Source organism: Panthera tigris, chromosome B2 (assembly GCF_018350195.1).
Source record: "Panthera tigris isolate Pti1 chromosome B2, P.tigris_Pti1_mat1.1, whole genome shotgun sequence".
In the NCBI taxonomy this organism is placed as follows: Eukaryota; Metazoa; Chordata; class Mammalia; order Carnivora; family Felidae; genus Panthera; species Panthera tigris.
In genome coordinates, this window is record NC_056664.1 from 58,222,555 (window position 1) to 58,239,297 (window position 16,743).

General features: G+C 33.7%; 1 protein-coding gene across 1 annotated transcript in view; it reads right to left on the reverse strand.

Moving 5' to 3' along the window:
• EYS (eyes shut homolog) overlaps positions 1–16,743 on the reverse strand; it is a 1,764,056-nt gene that overhangs the window by 954,343 nt on the left and 792,970 nt on the right.

Consider the following 16,743-nt stretch of genomic DNA (forward strand, 5'->3'; position numbering starts at 1 on the left):
GTGCTGACAGTGTGGAGTCTGCTTGGGATTCTCTGTCTCTGTCTCTGTCTCTCTCTCTCTCTATCTCTGACCCTCCCCTGCTCGTGCTGATTCTCTCTCTCAAAATAAATAAACTTAAAGAAAGAGATTTAATGTAACCCCCAAGTTATCTGATACAAAATTGAATTTCAGGTTTTGAAATAATAGGGACCAACCCCTACTCCCCCACCGCCCCAAGTTCCAAGGAGAAAGGGCAGAACCAAGGGGGCAAATAAAAACCTGACATACACAGAGATCTTCTGAGGTATCTAAGCTGCCAATTCTGGCCAAGGGTCGCAAAGCCAAGTTGAGCCACAAAGGGCAGAACTGCCTCTCCTCAAATTAATGATATAGACCTGAGTTTGAATGGTTGTACTAAAAAGAAGAGTCCTTTACCTGAATATCCTACATACCTTTTAAACCGAAGACTTTTCATATGACCCCAGGTTATGTGAGAAATTCCAGGACACATTAATGAAATTCAATATTACACCATCCTATAATTTGGGGCTTGGAATTCACTTATATTTTAATTTAGAGAAATTAAGTAATAGGTATTTCTTACACTGGGGTATGGTGAGGGAAAATTCATGCCACTTATACTTTCATTGTCAAAACTTTCCATGATAGTTACAAATATAACTGCTTCTCTAAAGCACCGTAGGGTTTCAAGCAAGGAGAAAGTCTGAGGGGAGTTCAGTCTACCAAACCTACCAATCCTAATTAGGTCAGTCAATATCAGGCAGTTCTACCTTCCAAATTCCAAATGTTGTGATATATGCTGTCCAGGACTTGGAAGCAAGCAGTTGGCTGAAAGAAATACTAGAATCCGATGCAGGAAAGGAAAGCAAAGCGAAGCTGGAAGAACAAACTTACTCTTCAAGAGCACAGGGTAGTGGGGTTAATTACATTAAGGAATGGGGCCCTGAAGGTATAGCCAGAACTGGCCAAAAAAAAAAAAAATTAATCTTCATAAGTGATTCCAAGTTTAAAAATCTTAATTCACATTCAAAGCCACTTTTGTGGCCCCCAAAGTTATCTAAATACATTGTTTTGAACTTGGAGGTTTGGAATTAAATGGATGATTTTTCAGAGAAATCCTGACTGGTAAAGGAAAAGAAAACTATGAAGGTCAGTGACATCTATGGGCATTTCTGGTTTCCCAAGGCATGCTAATATTGTGCCTCCAAACCAAAGAGTGATAAAAAACGGTATATTTAACATTTCATATAGTAACATCTCACCTGGCCGACCAATTGTAGGAGATAAATCTTACTTACATTTTTTTCTTTGAACATAAGCTTATATTTATAGAACTAGCAGAAATAATATAAATCATAAAATACAAACTATAAGAATATGTTTTAATTTTCTATACATAATTCTGAAAAGAAATCTTAAATGAACTTAAAGTTTAACACCTGCATATAAGGGCTTGCATTTCCTCATCTTCCATATAAATCTTAAACAAGAGATAGACTCAAGAGATCACTAAACCACAAATGCAAACTGCCTACTCACGCTGCCAAAAAGTCAGATGGCATTCAAACTTAAAAAAAAAACAAAACAAAAAAAAACAAAAACAGAGAGAATGCTTTCCCAATTTCCAATACCCATATAACACCTGCCTACTCCAATTATTAGATACTCAAAAGAGATACTAAGAATGGGATATCTTATACATTATATAATTGTTATGAATAAACCAACGATATTTATGCATATTAAAACTATTCTGGGGTGCCTGGGTGGCTCAGTCGGTTAAGTGTCCGGCTTCGGCTCAGGTCATGATCTCACAGTCCGTGAGTTCAAGCCCCGCGTCGGGCTCTGTGCTGACAGCGCAGAGCCTGGAGCCTGCTTCAGATTCTGTGTCTCCCTCTCTCTCTGCCCCTCCCCTGCTCATGCTCTGCCTCTCTCTGTCTCAAAAATAAATTTAAAAAAAACATTAAAAAATTTTAAAAACTATTCTTTCATTCATTATATTCTTTATAATCGTAATGATATTAAGTAATACACAATAAATATTAGAAATCCCCAAATTAAAAAGTATATCATTTCTTTTAGGTTAATTTCCTTAAAGGAATCAAAGGGAAATCTTGCCATACTTATGTATGCCTACATTGTGATATACAGTAAGTATTTAACTTGGACTATTACAAAAGCCTTTAACTCATCAATTTTTATGTTCCTTAATTTTATGAATTCTAAAGTTATTAACTCATATTCCCTGAGGATTTTAAGGGTATTCATTATCTTATTTATAGATATGTTAAAACATAGTTAATAACATAAAAAATGGTTAAATATTTTTAATCATAAGGATATGAGGTTTTGAGATACTAAGGAATATGTTTAAAATTAAACTATTTACAGATCAACAATCCTTTCTATGTGTTTTGTTACACGAACTTTATTTTATTTCCTGAAAAATTATTAGATTATTTTTTTTCTTAGTTTTAATTTTTATTTATTTTGAGAGAGAGAGAGAGCTAGCCGCAGAGGGGCAGAGAGAAGGAGAGAGAATCCCAAGTAGGCTCTGCACTGTCAGGGACTTGAGCCCATGAACCCTGAGATCATGACAGGAACTGAAATCAAGAGTCCAATGCTCAACCGACTGAGCCACCTAGGTGCCCCTTAGATTATTTTAATTACGAAGAAGGAGAAGGAGAAGGAAAAGAAGGAGAAGGAGGCGAAAATATACGTGACAGAAGCTATAGTGTCTATATATTTCAATAGGTCTTATTTCTGTTTATTATGTTCCCAGGTCAACAAAATTGGTTTGAAAACTCACTCAGGCTGACTTTTTTGCATTATTTAAGTTAAAAGGCTTTGGGCTAACAATTATTTCTGACTGAATCACAGAACTACACAAAAGTAGGAGACCTAGGATCTATTCCCACTTTGACTGGAGACAATGATTATCAGATAAATGAATTTATATAAACAACAATGCCTAAAAAACCTAGAGCCATCCTTGATTCTTCATCTTACTCCCACATTCAACCAATATTAACATTTTTTATTTTAAACTCCCAAATCTCTTTCAACCCTACCCATCTCCTCCTTTTTCATGGTCTCTTCTGGACTCACATCAGCCTTATTTATCTAGGTCATTACAGTACTTGGTACTTTATATTATTAGACAGATAAATTGCTCCCAAAAGTTATTTCTCCAAAATACAAATCTGACCATTTGACTCCCTGCCTTATGAACCTTTAAAAAACCTTCTCTTGTCATTTACAGGGTTAAGTCCAAAGTCCTACAATATTTTACAAATCTATGCAGGGTCTGGCTCCTTAGTAACTTAGCACATCTATTTTTGTCACACCTGCAATACATTTTTAAAAGTTTTACTTTTATTTATTCTTGGAGAAAGAGAGAGAGAGAGAGGGAGACAGAGACTGTGTATGAGCAATTGGTGAGGGGCAGAGAGAGAGGGAGAGAGAGAGAATTCCAAAGAGACTCTGTGGGGACAGTGCAGAGCCTGACATGGGGCTCAAACTGCAGAACTGTGAGATCATGACCTGAACCAAAATCAAGAGTCAGATGCTTAACTGACTGAGTCACCCAGGAACCCCAATACAGTTTTAATTTAAATGACAATGAAGTCCTTATAACACAGCAAAGTCTGCATGTCATATCACCTTTCCTTGCTTCACGTTTTTTTTCATCTGCTTTTGTTATCAAATATACCAGTGTGATGAGTTCCTCCTTCAAGACAGTGTCAAAAACCACCTCTTTTTGAAACATTAAAGGACACATCAAAAGAGAATGGGTAACTTTTTTACTGTATTCCCCACTGAAACTGTATGTATTTTTACTGCATTGCCCTTATACACCATGTTGCATTTTTCTTTTTCACAGATTTCCTTAATAAACTGTAAACATATTTATTTAGCTAAGACATGTATTTACCTCTATGCCTTTAAGTATATGCCAGGTCAAAAACACTCAATAAATGTTTGTTGTATAAACAGATGACTTAGCTAGTTAAAAAAAAAAGATATTTACATAGAGTGAGTTGGTCATATATGACACAATATAATGCTATTCTGAATATATGTAATCAAAATATATAAAAACAAAGTGAATGCCTTTCTATGTCTAAATAACTGGAAGATATTAAAAATTCTCTCTCATTCTCTACTCTCTCCATCTCTATCTCTCTCTCTCTCTCTCACACACACACAAACACACACACACTCTGTCTGCCCGACTCTCCTACACAAACACTTGCACTGATATTTCAATTTAAAATACTGATATTCAATTTAAAATACTGATATTTCAATTTAAATAATTTAAGATCATCTTCAAGAATCTCATTATTAAGTTTATAGTTCTCCCAGGCCTAAAATATTTGGGAGAAGCTTGGAAACCTTATGGATAAGGAAAAATCATCTTATTAAATTTGGAAGGCAAGCAGACTTTTCAGCCATATAAATTGGTCTAGAAAAGGTATTACTAAAGAACTAAAGTATGCTGTAAATGTACTGATGCCCTGACCTGTGGTGATACAGAAATTCCACTGACAGTAAGAAGTATGAGCAATTTTTTTTTTTCTTTCCTTACTGCCCAACGTCTTTGATGAAAAAGTACTGTCAAACTAGACTGCAGAACGTGGCATTAAAGTTTAATTCTGTCCAATCAGGTAGGCAGAGATCAAATTCTGACACTGGCTTTTATTGTGGAAGAGATAAAATTTGTGAAAACTTTTAAATCATTGTAGCAAACCAAAAATATTCTAATAGCCAAGAGGAAAGATTTCCAGTTTTATTATTTTTCTTCATTGTTAAAATATCTGTGTAAGTGTAATGTAAAATAAATTTGGAAAGTTTTTTTTTTTTTTTTTTTTCCAGAGGAAGCATTTTGTTTTTATTTCAAACTTTAACACTGCCCTTATTTAATCCTTAAGAACCCTGGTCAAACTTTTGCATAAGTGCTATTACATATTAGGTAATCCTATACATTCAATGCAATAACAACAGAAAAATATAATTGTAATTTCTGATATTAAAGTTCTCCTACATTTTCTACTTCAATAATAAAAACAATAATGTTGATAGAATTTCTTTTCCCTTGCAATGTCGACAGTATTCATCAATGACTTATGGCCAAAATTTGAAAACCAAGATACAAAATGGGTTATATTTTTAGAAATAATAAAAAGATGTACATTTAGGACACTTGATTTGTACAATTGCAAAAGTTAGACTAAAATGCTATAACAGAGACACACAATGAGCACAATAAACTATTCAGCAATGTTCAAAATCATTATTTATTTTATTTCCTATCATCTGAATAAACTATCTTCCTAGAAAAATGGGATATTTATCCCATTATTAAAAAAAAAATGGGGCACCCTGGGTGGCTTAGTCGGTTGGTTGAGCGTCCAACTTCAGCTCAGGTCATGATCTCATGGCTCGTGAGTTCGAGCCCTGCGTCGGGCTCTGTGCTGATAGCTCAGAGCCTGGAGCCTGCTTCAGATTCTGTGTCTCCCTCTCTCTCTACCCCTCCCCTGCTCATGCTCTGTCTCTCTCTCTCTCTCTCTCAAAAATAAACATTAAAAAATTTAAAGAAAAATAAATTACCTCAATCATTATAACTTAAATATTATGGGAAATTCACCCTTACTTTTGGAAGGGCTTTACTTCCAGAAAACATTTGACTATAAAAGTCATGATTTTAGTAACAGTGCTTAGTTGAAGGGAATGAATAACTACATATTGCTTAAAATTTGCATTTGACAGGGGCATTTGGGTGGCTCAGTCGGTTGAGCATCCAACTTTAGCTCAGGTCATGATCTCATGGTTCAAGAGTTTGAGCCCTATATGGAGCCTGCTTCAGATTCTGTGTCTTCCTCTCTCTCTGACCCTCCTCCGCTTATGCGCACGCTCCCGTGCTCTCTCTCTCTCTCTCTCTCAAGAATAAATAAACATTAAAAAAAATTTTCATTTGAAAAATTTCCATACAGTTAGTTTCCATACAGGCCAAGCATTAAACACTAAAAATAATTAAACATATACTTTTAAAGAAAAAAAAGTGTTAAACTGTTATTCTGTCTGCTGATAACTCAAGCAGAAATTAAAAATCACATTCTATGAATTGCTAAATGATGTGAACCGGAAGAAAAGTACTTTTATTTTTTATATTTTATTGTATATTTTTATTGAAGTATAATTAACATAGTGTTATATTAGTTCCAGGTGTACAATATAATTATTCAACAATTCTATTCATTTCTCAGTGCTCATCAAGATAAGTGTACTCTTAATCCACTTTCTCTATTTCACCCATTGCCCCACCCTTGGGCAACCACAAGTTTGTTTTCTGTATTTAAGAGTCCGTTCTTTAGTTTGTATCTCCTTTTATTTGTTTGTTTGTTTTGTTTCTAAGATTCCACACCTGAGTGAAATCATATGAAACTTCAAGATTCCAACCTCAAGGATATTGTTTTGTACAGTAGTTTCCCAAGAATTACTTGATGAGTTAAATAACATAAAAATTAATGTTACCATGAAATTCATGTTTTTCTCAATTCTTTTTTAAAACTTTTTTTTTTAACATTTATTTACCTTTGAAAGAGAGAGACAGACAGACACAGTGTGAGCTGAGAAGGGGCAGAGAGAGAGGGAGAAACAGAATCTGAAGCAGACTCCAGGCTCTGAGCTGTCAGCACAGAGCCCAACGTGGGGCTTGAACCCAGGAACCATGAGATCATGACCTAAGCTGAAGTCTGGCAGTTAACTGACTGAGCCACCCAAGCACCCCTTGTTTCTCTCAATTCTAATCTTTAATCTTTTGAAATTAAATGAGTATTTGCCTAAAAGATATAGAAATCACCAATTTTCATTATAATTTTGTGAGAGATCAGTAATGTTCTTATTTTATTTTCTACATGTGGTAATAAACTAAAATGACCTTAACTATGTCCCCAAGAGGAATAAAAATCTATCTAAAACTTAACTTGGTGAAACAGAGCAATCCCTATGTGTGCTGTATAGAGTCAAATTCTTCATATTGAATAAAGAGGCTTTCTCTGTCACTAATACAAATTTTCTATTTAACACATAAACATTATTTTTCTTTGGATTTACTGTCACATTTGCTGTGTTCGACATTGATTTGTGTCTAAAATAATCTATATTTAACTTTTAAAAAGCAATGATTTGGTCATAAATTATTGTCAGGGATTTTTAAAGGCAAACTACCATATAAATGCTCACCATTGATTTTTACTTATTTACCTAGGGAATGACAAAGAACACATATATCACAATAGCACTAGCCAGAGAATAAAGTACATACATTATATTCAAAGTCAATCCCAAACGTTATAAAAAAGTTGGAAATAAGCAAATATTAGTGTAATTCTACCTTAATGTTTTCTGTGATGTTGATTTAGTAAAATGATATTTTAGAGTGATTTAATTTATTAATATTTGGAAAATCTATAATCAATGTTAAAAACACAGTGGTTCAAACAAATAGAAAGATATTCCATACTCATGGATGGGAAGAAGAAATATTGTTTTCCAAAGAATTTCCAAAGAAATCTTCAGATTTAATGCAATCCATATGAAAATACCAATAACATTTTCCACAGAACTAGAACAAATAGCACTAAAATTTGTATGGAACCACAAAATACCTTGAATTGCCAAAGCAATCTTGAAAAACAAGAACAAAGCTGGAGATAATCACAGTGCTAGATTTTAAGATAGACTATAAAGTTGTAGCAATCAGGGGCACCTGGGTGGCTCAGTCAGTTAAGCATCCAACTTTGGCTCAGGTCATGATCTCAAGGTTCATGAGTCTGAGCCCTACACTGGGCTCTGTGCTGACAGCTCAGAACCTGGAGCCTCCTTCAGATTCTGTCTCCCCTCTCTCTCTGCCCCTCCCTGGTTCATGCTCTCTCTCTCTCTCTCTCTCAAAAATAAATCTTAAAAAAAATTTAAAGTTGTAGCAATCAAAACAGTATGATAGTGGCACAAAAATACACACAGAGGTAATGGAACAGAATAGAGAGTCCAGAAATAAACCTACACTTATATGGTTAATTAATCTACAACAAAGGAGGCAAGACTATACAATGGGGAAGAGATGATCTCTTCAACAAATGGGAAAACTGGACAGCTACATGCAAAATAATGAAATGGGACCATTTTCTTATACTATAAACACAAATAAACTCAAAATGGATTAAATATCTAAATATGAGACTGGAAACCATAAAACTCCCAGAAGAAAATATAGGCAGTAATTTCTTTGACATTAGCCATAGAACGAGTTTTCTAGATATGTCTCCTTAGGTAAGGAAAACAAAAGCATATTAAACTTTTGAGACTACAACAACAAACCTTTCCATAGGAAGAGAAACCATTAACAAATGACAAGGTAAACTACTGAATGGGACAAGATATTTGAAAATGTTATGTCCAATAAGGAGTTAATATTCAAAATATATAAAGAACTTATACAAGCAAACACCAAAAAAAAAGTTATCCAATTAAAAATGGGCAGAGGACATGAATAGACATTTTTCTAGAGAAGACATATAAATGGACAGCAGGTATATGAAAAGATGCTCAACACCACTAATCATGAAGGAACTAGAAATCAAAATCACAATGAGGGGTGTCTGGGTGGCTCAGTTGGTTAAGTGTCTGACTTCGACTCAGGTCATGATCTCATGGTTCATGGGTTCAAGCCCGGTGTCAAGCTCTGTGCTGACATCTCAGAGCCTGGAGCCTGCTTCTGATTCTGTGTATCCCTCTCTCTCTGCCCCTTCCCTGCTTGAGTTCTGTCTCTCCCTCTCTTGAAAATAAACATCAAAAAAAATTAAAACAAACACAATGAGGTATTACTTCACACCTGTCAGAATGGCTAGAATTAAAAAGACAAGAAATAACAAATATTGGCAAGGGTGTAGAGAAAAAGGAACCCTTGTACCCTGTTGATGAGAATGAAAATTGGTATAGTCACTGTGGAAAACAGTATGGACTTTCCTCAAAAAATTAAAAATATAAATACACAAGATCTAGCAATTTTACTACTGGGTATTTATCCAAAGAAACCAAAAACAATAATTCTGGAAGATATATACACCCCTGTGTTTACCGCAGCATTATTTATAAAAGCCAAGATATGGAAGCAGCCCAAATATCAATCAATGGATTAATGGACAATGATGTGGTTTGTGTGTGTGTGTGTGTGTGTGTGTGTGTGTGTGTGTGTACATGATGGAATATACAACGAGATCTTGTCACTTGCATAACATGGATATACCTAGAGGATATAACACTAAGTGAAGTAAGTTAGAGAAAGACAAATACCACATGATTTCATTCATATGTGGAATTTAAGAAACAAAAAAAAATTAATAAAAAAGAAACCAACCAACCAACCAACCAAACAAACAAAAAAAGTTCACAAACAAACCAACAAACCCAGACTCTTAAATATGGAGAACAAACTGATAGTTGCCAGAGGGTAGGTAGGGGTGTGTGTGTGTGTGTGTATGTGTTTGTGTGTGTGAAATAGATAAAATGAATTAAGAGTACATTTATTGTTTTGGTGTAACTGTAAATGGGATTGATTCCTTAATTTCTCTTTCCTCCCTTAATTACTGATGTATAGAAATGCTACAGATTTCTGGACATCGATTTTGTATCCTATGACTTAACTGAATTCTTGGAACAGCCCAAGTGTCCACTGGCTGATGAATATATAAAGAACATGTGATACACACACACACACACACACACACACATACACACACAGAGGAATGTTACTTGGAAACAAAAAAGAATGAAGTCTTGCCAATTATAGTAACATGGATGGAACTAGAGTGGAAGTAGAGTGTATTATTAGAGTGTATTATGCTAAGAAAAATAAGTCAGAGAAAGACAAATGCCAAAGAAACAAAACAAATGGGCAAAGAGAAAAAAAAAAAAACAAAACTAGAGACAGAAAGGCAAACCAAGAAACAGACCCTTAAAGATAGAGAAAAAAAACTGATGTTTACCAGAGGGGAGGTGGGTGGGTTGATGGGTTAAATAAGTGATGGAGATTAAGGAATGCACTTGTGATCAGCACCAAGTGTTGTATGGAAATGTTGAATCACTCTATTCTACACCTGAAACTAATATTACACTGTATGTTAACTAACTGGAATTCAAATAAAAACAAAACAAAAAAGAAGACACCTTTTTTTTTTTAAGGAAAGTGTGATGGAAGTAAATCCTCCCCACACTTTTTTATTCTTAAAAATTATTTATTTATTTATTTAGAGTGAGAGAGAGAGAGAGAGAGCATGTAAGCAGGGGAGGGACAGAGAGAAACAGAAAGAGAGAGAGAGAGAGAGAGAGAGAGAGAGAGAGAGAGAACCCTATCAGGCTCCATACTGTCACCTTGGAGCTTGACACAGGGCTCAATCTCACAAATCATGAAATTGTGACCTGAGCTGAAATCAAGGGTAGGATGCTTAACTGACTGAGCCACCAAGGTACACCACTTACCCTGATGAGCACTGAGTAATGTATAGAATTGTTAAATCATTATATTGTACACCTGAAACCAATATAACACTGAATATTAATTATAATTCAATAAAAAGAAATGCACTAAAAATTTATAAATTAAATTTTAAAAAACTTAGTATATCACTTGATTTGGAGAACAAATTGCAAAATGTGTAATTTAAAAAGCACCCCAAAATATTGAAAATTCCTGTGATGGGTTTTAAAGAGTATGAACATAGGAAAATATTTAATGATTAATTATAAGAGTTCTGATGGCTCAGAGAGTCATCAAAAGGAGTCCTCATTATTAAAAAATAAATTTTAAAATAAGGAAATACAATCCTACGTTTGAATATAGCAAAATGCATACTAATTTGATTAATGAAATATATATTTTAAAATTAAAATTTTATAATTGGTAAAAATAGCATTTTACATATAACAATCAAAATAGGTTCACAATTTAAATTGAGTATCTTCTGAAGCAATGTGCTAAAATAGCAACTATAGTGTTGATATAGTCGACCTATTAAGGAAAATGAGTCCTGCTTATTATTCTACCACTTGTAATACTTTATAAGGCAATATAATGCAATTTCTTTTTCTTTTCTTTTTTTTAACACTTATTCATTTTAGAGATAGCATGAGCAGAGGAGAGGCAGAGAGAGAGGGAGAATACGAAGCAGGCTCCAGGCTCTGAGCTGTCAGCACAGAACTTGATGTGAGGCTTGAACTCAGGGGCCATGAGATCATGACCTGAGCCAAAGTTGGACACTCAACCAACTAAGGCACCGAGGCACCCCTTATTTTTCTTATAAATTGATTTTTTTTCATTATTAACTTAACTTTGGATTCATGGTAAAATGTTTATTTTTGGAGAGTGTAAACAAAATAAAAAGTTGTTAGAGTATTTAAAAGCCCATCTGATATTTCTGAAAACATAAATAGAAAGCCACCAAAGTGTGGTTGTTAAATACGGATATTTTATTCCAAGTTATAAAATGAATTAACTTGCAGCAAAGATGATATTAATGGTTGTTGAAAATGAGTTATTGTAGATCAATACCCTTACACTCTGTACACTTCATTAGTTACCTAACATCTCTGATTTTTCTATCCAAATATAGAAAGAACTAGAATCTATCTTTCCTTACTTATGATACTAGGGGACTCAGGAAAGCTTATCTCCAATGTTTGATGTACCAATATGTTTTGGTTGCTGAGATTTTATAATTAACAATTTATTATTTTTATTGATGTTTCTGAATATTTTCAAAAAATTTTAAACATTTATTTATTTTTGAGAGAGAGAGAGGCAGTGTGAGCAGGGGAGGGCAGAGAGAGAAGAGAGGGAGACATAGAATCCAAAGTGGGCTGCAGACTATGAGCTGTCAGCAGAGAGCCTGACATGGGACTCGAACTCACGAGCCATGAGATTATGACCTGAGCTGAAGCTCGATGCTCAACCGACTGAGTAACCCAGGTGCCCCTTGAATATTCTTTAAAAGGAAAAATACCAATGTGAGTAACCAAATATGTTTTACTTCTCTTTTAACATAATACATATAGTAGTATGAACTAATTACACTTGGTTTATGGCAGAACATGTAATGAAACTTAGGTGAATGAGAAGTGTAAGGGCCTAAAGTACTTCAAGAATATGGAGGCAATGACCAAGAAGAGCTGAATTTGGAGGAATTATCAGACTGAGGGGACACTTCCAGCTAAAAAGTTGTGGCAGATGGAAAGAGATGCTGCAACGCCGAAAGTAGAGAACACCAAGGGAAAAATTATGTGGAACAGGATTTCACATATTAAAAACAAAAACAAGTATCTTTTATGCCTCAGTGCTTTGTTTTATAAATTAATTGCTATATTCTTTATAATCTACATAGTGCCAGAGAAAAAGTTATGTATAGTGTTTTTCCTTATTTCTACAGCCCTCTGCCGTGTGATTCTAATTTGGATTTTAGTGTAATTTCAACATAGTTTTTATGGTTTAATAAAACTTGCACACATTAAAATGCTATTAAACTGTTACACATGGTTAATAATACTTATGGACTTCTGAAAGCAGCCATTATTAAACTGAACAAAGTCATTAATGTCTTTAAACTTTGCACCAGAATATAAAGTACAAAAGAGATGTTTAACTGTACCTACACAACAGTCATGGTATCTGACTATATAAGTTTTTTTTCTTTATTTACCACATGTATATATATATTTTTTGTATTAGTACTCTAATGAAAATTAAAAAAGAAACTCATTGTGTTCTTGAATTGACTTTCCCACCTATCATGACTTTGCAGGAACTGACTGCAAAACTCCCATGCTTTTGCTTTTTCCTCTACATACTAACTAGACCACCAGAGATAATCTCTATAATCTTCTTTATCCCTAAAATTCAATGTGTTAATAAGAAATACCATTTAAGTTTGGACTAGAAATACAAAAATAAATTATTATATTTTCTGCACAAAAGGTTATTTTCATTTCTTTTAAAGTAACAAATAATGCAAAGATTTTGAAAATCTTATCAATTATTAACCATTTTTAATATTTTAAACATTCATAATTATTAACTTAATATGTCTTCATTGGGAAATATAAATGACCTCACTTAGAGTTTGAGTTGTTTAACACATATATTGCTAAAAATAAATTTAGGTATTTGAAATGTCCTATCACTTCTCTAGAAATGATCTGAAGTACGATTATAAAATTGTCTTTAAATTATGATTGAATTACTTCAACATAATATTCCCCGGCACCTAACAGCCCAGTTGTTATTTATCCAAAACTAATCCTAGCTTATTTTGCTTGAAATGGTTAACTGATTTAAATTGTCAATATTCAAAGCAATATTACCTATGTATGTGTCCATTGTAATGAGGAAACTAGCTACATATCACTGGCTTATTCATTTTACCATCTTCCAGGATCACATTCTAAAAGGTCAGACTTTTAGTACATCCTTTCTTTTTTCCTTCATTTTATTTTACATTTAAAGATTCTATCTATGCCTTTCAAAATTTAGCAACTATCAGGAAGATTAAAACGTGAGTATTGGCTATTTCTTTTTTTTTCCTTTAAGTTTTTTATTTATTTAAATCATCTATCTCCATACCCAACGTAGGGCTCAAATGTACAACCCTGAGATCAAAAGTTGCATGCTTTTACCTACTGAGCCATCCAGGTGCCCCAATAGTGGCTATTCTTAGTGTGTTTCATTGTTGTAGTTATAAAATAATCTAAACTAATCAGATGTCTTCATGAGAAGTATCAGCAATGACCAAACTACAAATCTGACACATCTCAGATCTAGAGAAATCCAACATTCAATGTCTAGAGAGTGAAGTGGAGATATTTAAATGGGCCCACACCTGCCACGCAATTTTACCCTGGATGTAAGCCACAATAACACATGTAGTTAAAATAGGCTTTCTCAGGCATGCCTCAGTACATGCTGCTACTCCACTCCTTAAGTGGTAAGTCCTATCATTTAAAACAGTCTTATAGACACAGAAATAAAGAAGAGTCTGGCCCATAGAGGTGGGATATAAAAGTGGTCATAGGAGACATCTGGGTAACAGCAATAAAAATCAATAAACATAAAAATGTTAGTAACTGAGACTTCAAGTCAAGTTAAAGAATTCTAACAAAAAATGAGGCAAGTTATAAAAATTTTGAGAAAAATGAACTCTTCAAATAAATTACTTTGAAAACAGAAAATAATACTATGGTTTGCTAAGTGGGCATTGCATTTACAATGGAAGAAAACAGCTACTTAAAAAGTGCATATCCGGGGCGCCTGGGTGGCACAGTCGGTTAAGCGTCCGACTTCAGCCAGGTCACGATCTCGCGGTCCGTGAGTTCGAGCCCCGCCTCAGGCTCTGGGCTGATGGCCCGGAGCCTGGAGCCTGTTTCCGATTCTGTGTCTCCCTCTCTCTCTGCCCCTCCCCCGTTCATGCTCTGTCTCTCTCTGCCCCAAAAATAAATAAAAAACGTTGAAAAAAAAATTTAAAAAAAAAAGTGCATATCCATTGAAATGTAAGAGAAAATAAATAATATTATCCTAAGGAAAAATTTCATAAAACCAGATAAAAATGGTTGAGAAGTAGACAAATTTAGAGGGAATTTTTAAAAAGAAATAAAAATAGAAAAAAGAATAAAATGCCTGACAGAGTTTAAAGGTTGTGATTGCAGTATGTAAGCATTATTAGTACCCAAAGAAGAATGCAGAATGAATGAACCAGTATTAATGCCGAAAAGAATAATAACAGAATAATAAAATTTTCCAGACATGAAGAAATAAATAAGAAAAATATATAACATCACATATTCTGGTTAAATGCTTCAATGTCAAAGATAAAAGGGAAGGGAATTAAATTATAAAGTATCTACGTGCCAGTCACTGGGTATTTTACACATCGTTTTTAATTAAAGAAATTAAAAATCATGTATCAGCTTTTATGAAGCAAGTGAATCAATTGCATTCATAAAACATAATGTTCATGAGAATAGGCCATTCTCTTGTTTATTTTCTACAATGATGGAAATGAAAGCAAAATAACAACATTAACTACATAATCCTCAAACAATAATAAGGTCTAAAAATTTGTACTTCTCCAAGTTCTAATTCATATGTTAAGCTAAGAACACAACAAAATATCTTAGGTTTTCAGTTTCAAATTTCCGAGTTTGTCATATAGGATAAGTTTTTAATCAGAAGAAAATTAGTTTTCTCAAAATCATTAGGAAACCAATAGTATAGAATATTCTATAGATCATTAAAGGCTGAAATCTTTTACTAACAAAATGACATCAAAAAGAAGACTTCAGGATAAGTGTCATGAAGGTGGAAATTTATAGGCTTTGACTTTTTCCCCATTTAAAATCAAACAAAATTTAGAAAGCTGATTAACTAATAAACCATCAATGAGAACACAAATATTAACACTGATTTGTGTAGACACTGAAGGAAAATGAACATAACAAAGACAATGACAAAAATTTTACCACATTTCTAAGAGTATGCTTTTTTGATTTAACTTGAAGAATGGAAAAAAAATGGGATCTAACAGTAGGTTTGATACAATTTTTTAAATAAAGAAAGATGATTATTTTATTATGGTTTAAATATATCACAGATTAATCCTTAACCCACAAACAAATCTATGATTCAATTTGCAAAACAGTCTCTCCCATGAGTTTTCTTTTTAAATAAATGGCTTGATCATTGTGCTAACTTGGCACCAACATCTATGGCTACTCACAGTCACTGTGCAAATCCCCTAGAAACTGAAATTCCCAAGGCATTTAATTACCATTCACAGACTTTCAAGAGCTTACAGGAATGTTGAATCAGCAGGGAAGTTTGAAGACAGACAACTCTTATTTAAATGCAATTTGGGGGTGCATGGGTGGCTCAGTCATTAAGCATCCCTCTTGATCTCAGCTCAAGTTTTGATCTCAGAGTCTTGAGTTCAAGCCCTGTGTTTTTTAAGTGGAGTCTACTTAAAAAAAATGTAATTTGAATAACCTTGTAACTGTAATGGCTGCCTATGTCCCTGGGAGATAAGCTAGGAAAAGAAGCAGGCCTCTTCAGTCTAGATTCCACTGACTTCATGCTTTAAGAAAGGTCAGTCTAACTAGCCCATGGATAACATCTCCTAAATGGAACATTTGTAGCATAGCTTGTATAGTGCTTGAATTAGCAAGGTTATAAAAATATACATTTTAGTTTTAGGTTCACTTATTTCTATTTTTTTTTTATTGAACAGAATGAGTTTCCATGACTCGAACCTTCATTTGTAACATTGTATTAATTGGAAGTAAATGTTGAACTTACTGTTGTTGACTTCATCCAGGCACTGATTAGGTTCAATCAGAGGATCCTTACAGTGCTCAAGTGATCATTTTTATAATGATATTTTAGAAAATTACAATTCTATTGGAAACATCTTTACTTTCTGTACTTTATCAAACTACCAGTGTAAAATAAGCAAAATTCATGCTAAAAATACGATACACAACAGAGACAACACACACAACCACACTATAAATAAAAATGGCATGTTAGGTCATATGTAATAAAGAATAACAGTGTCATAATAATAACTGAACACTGTATGTATATGTTAAATGAAACAATAATAATCTTGGGTTTATGTAAAACAATCACCTATGTGTACT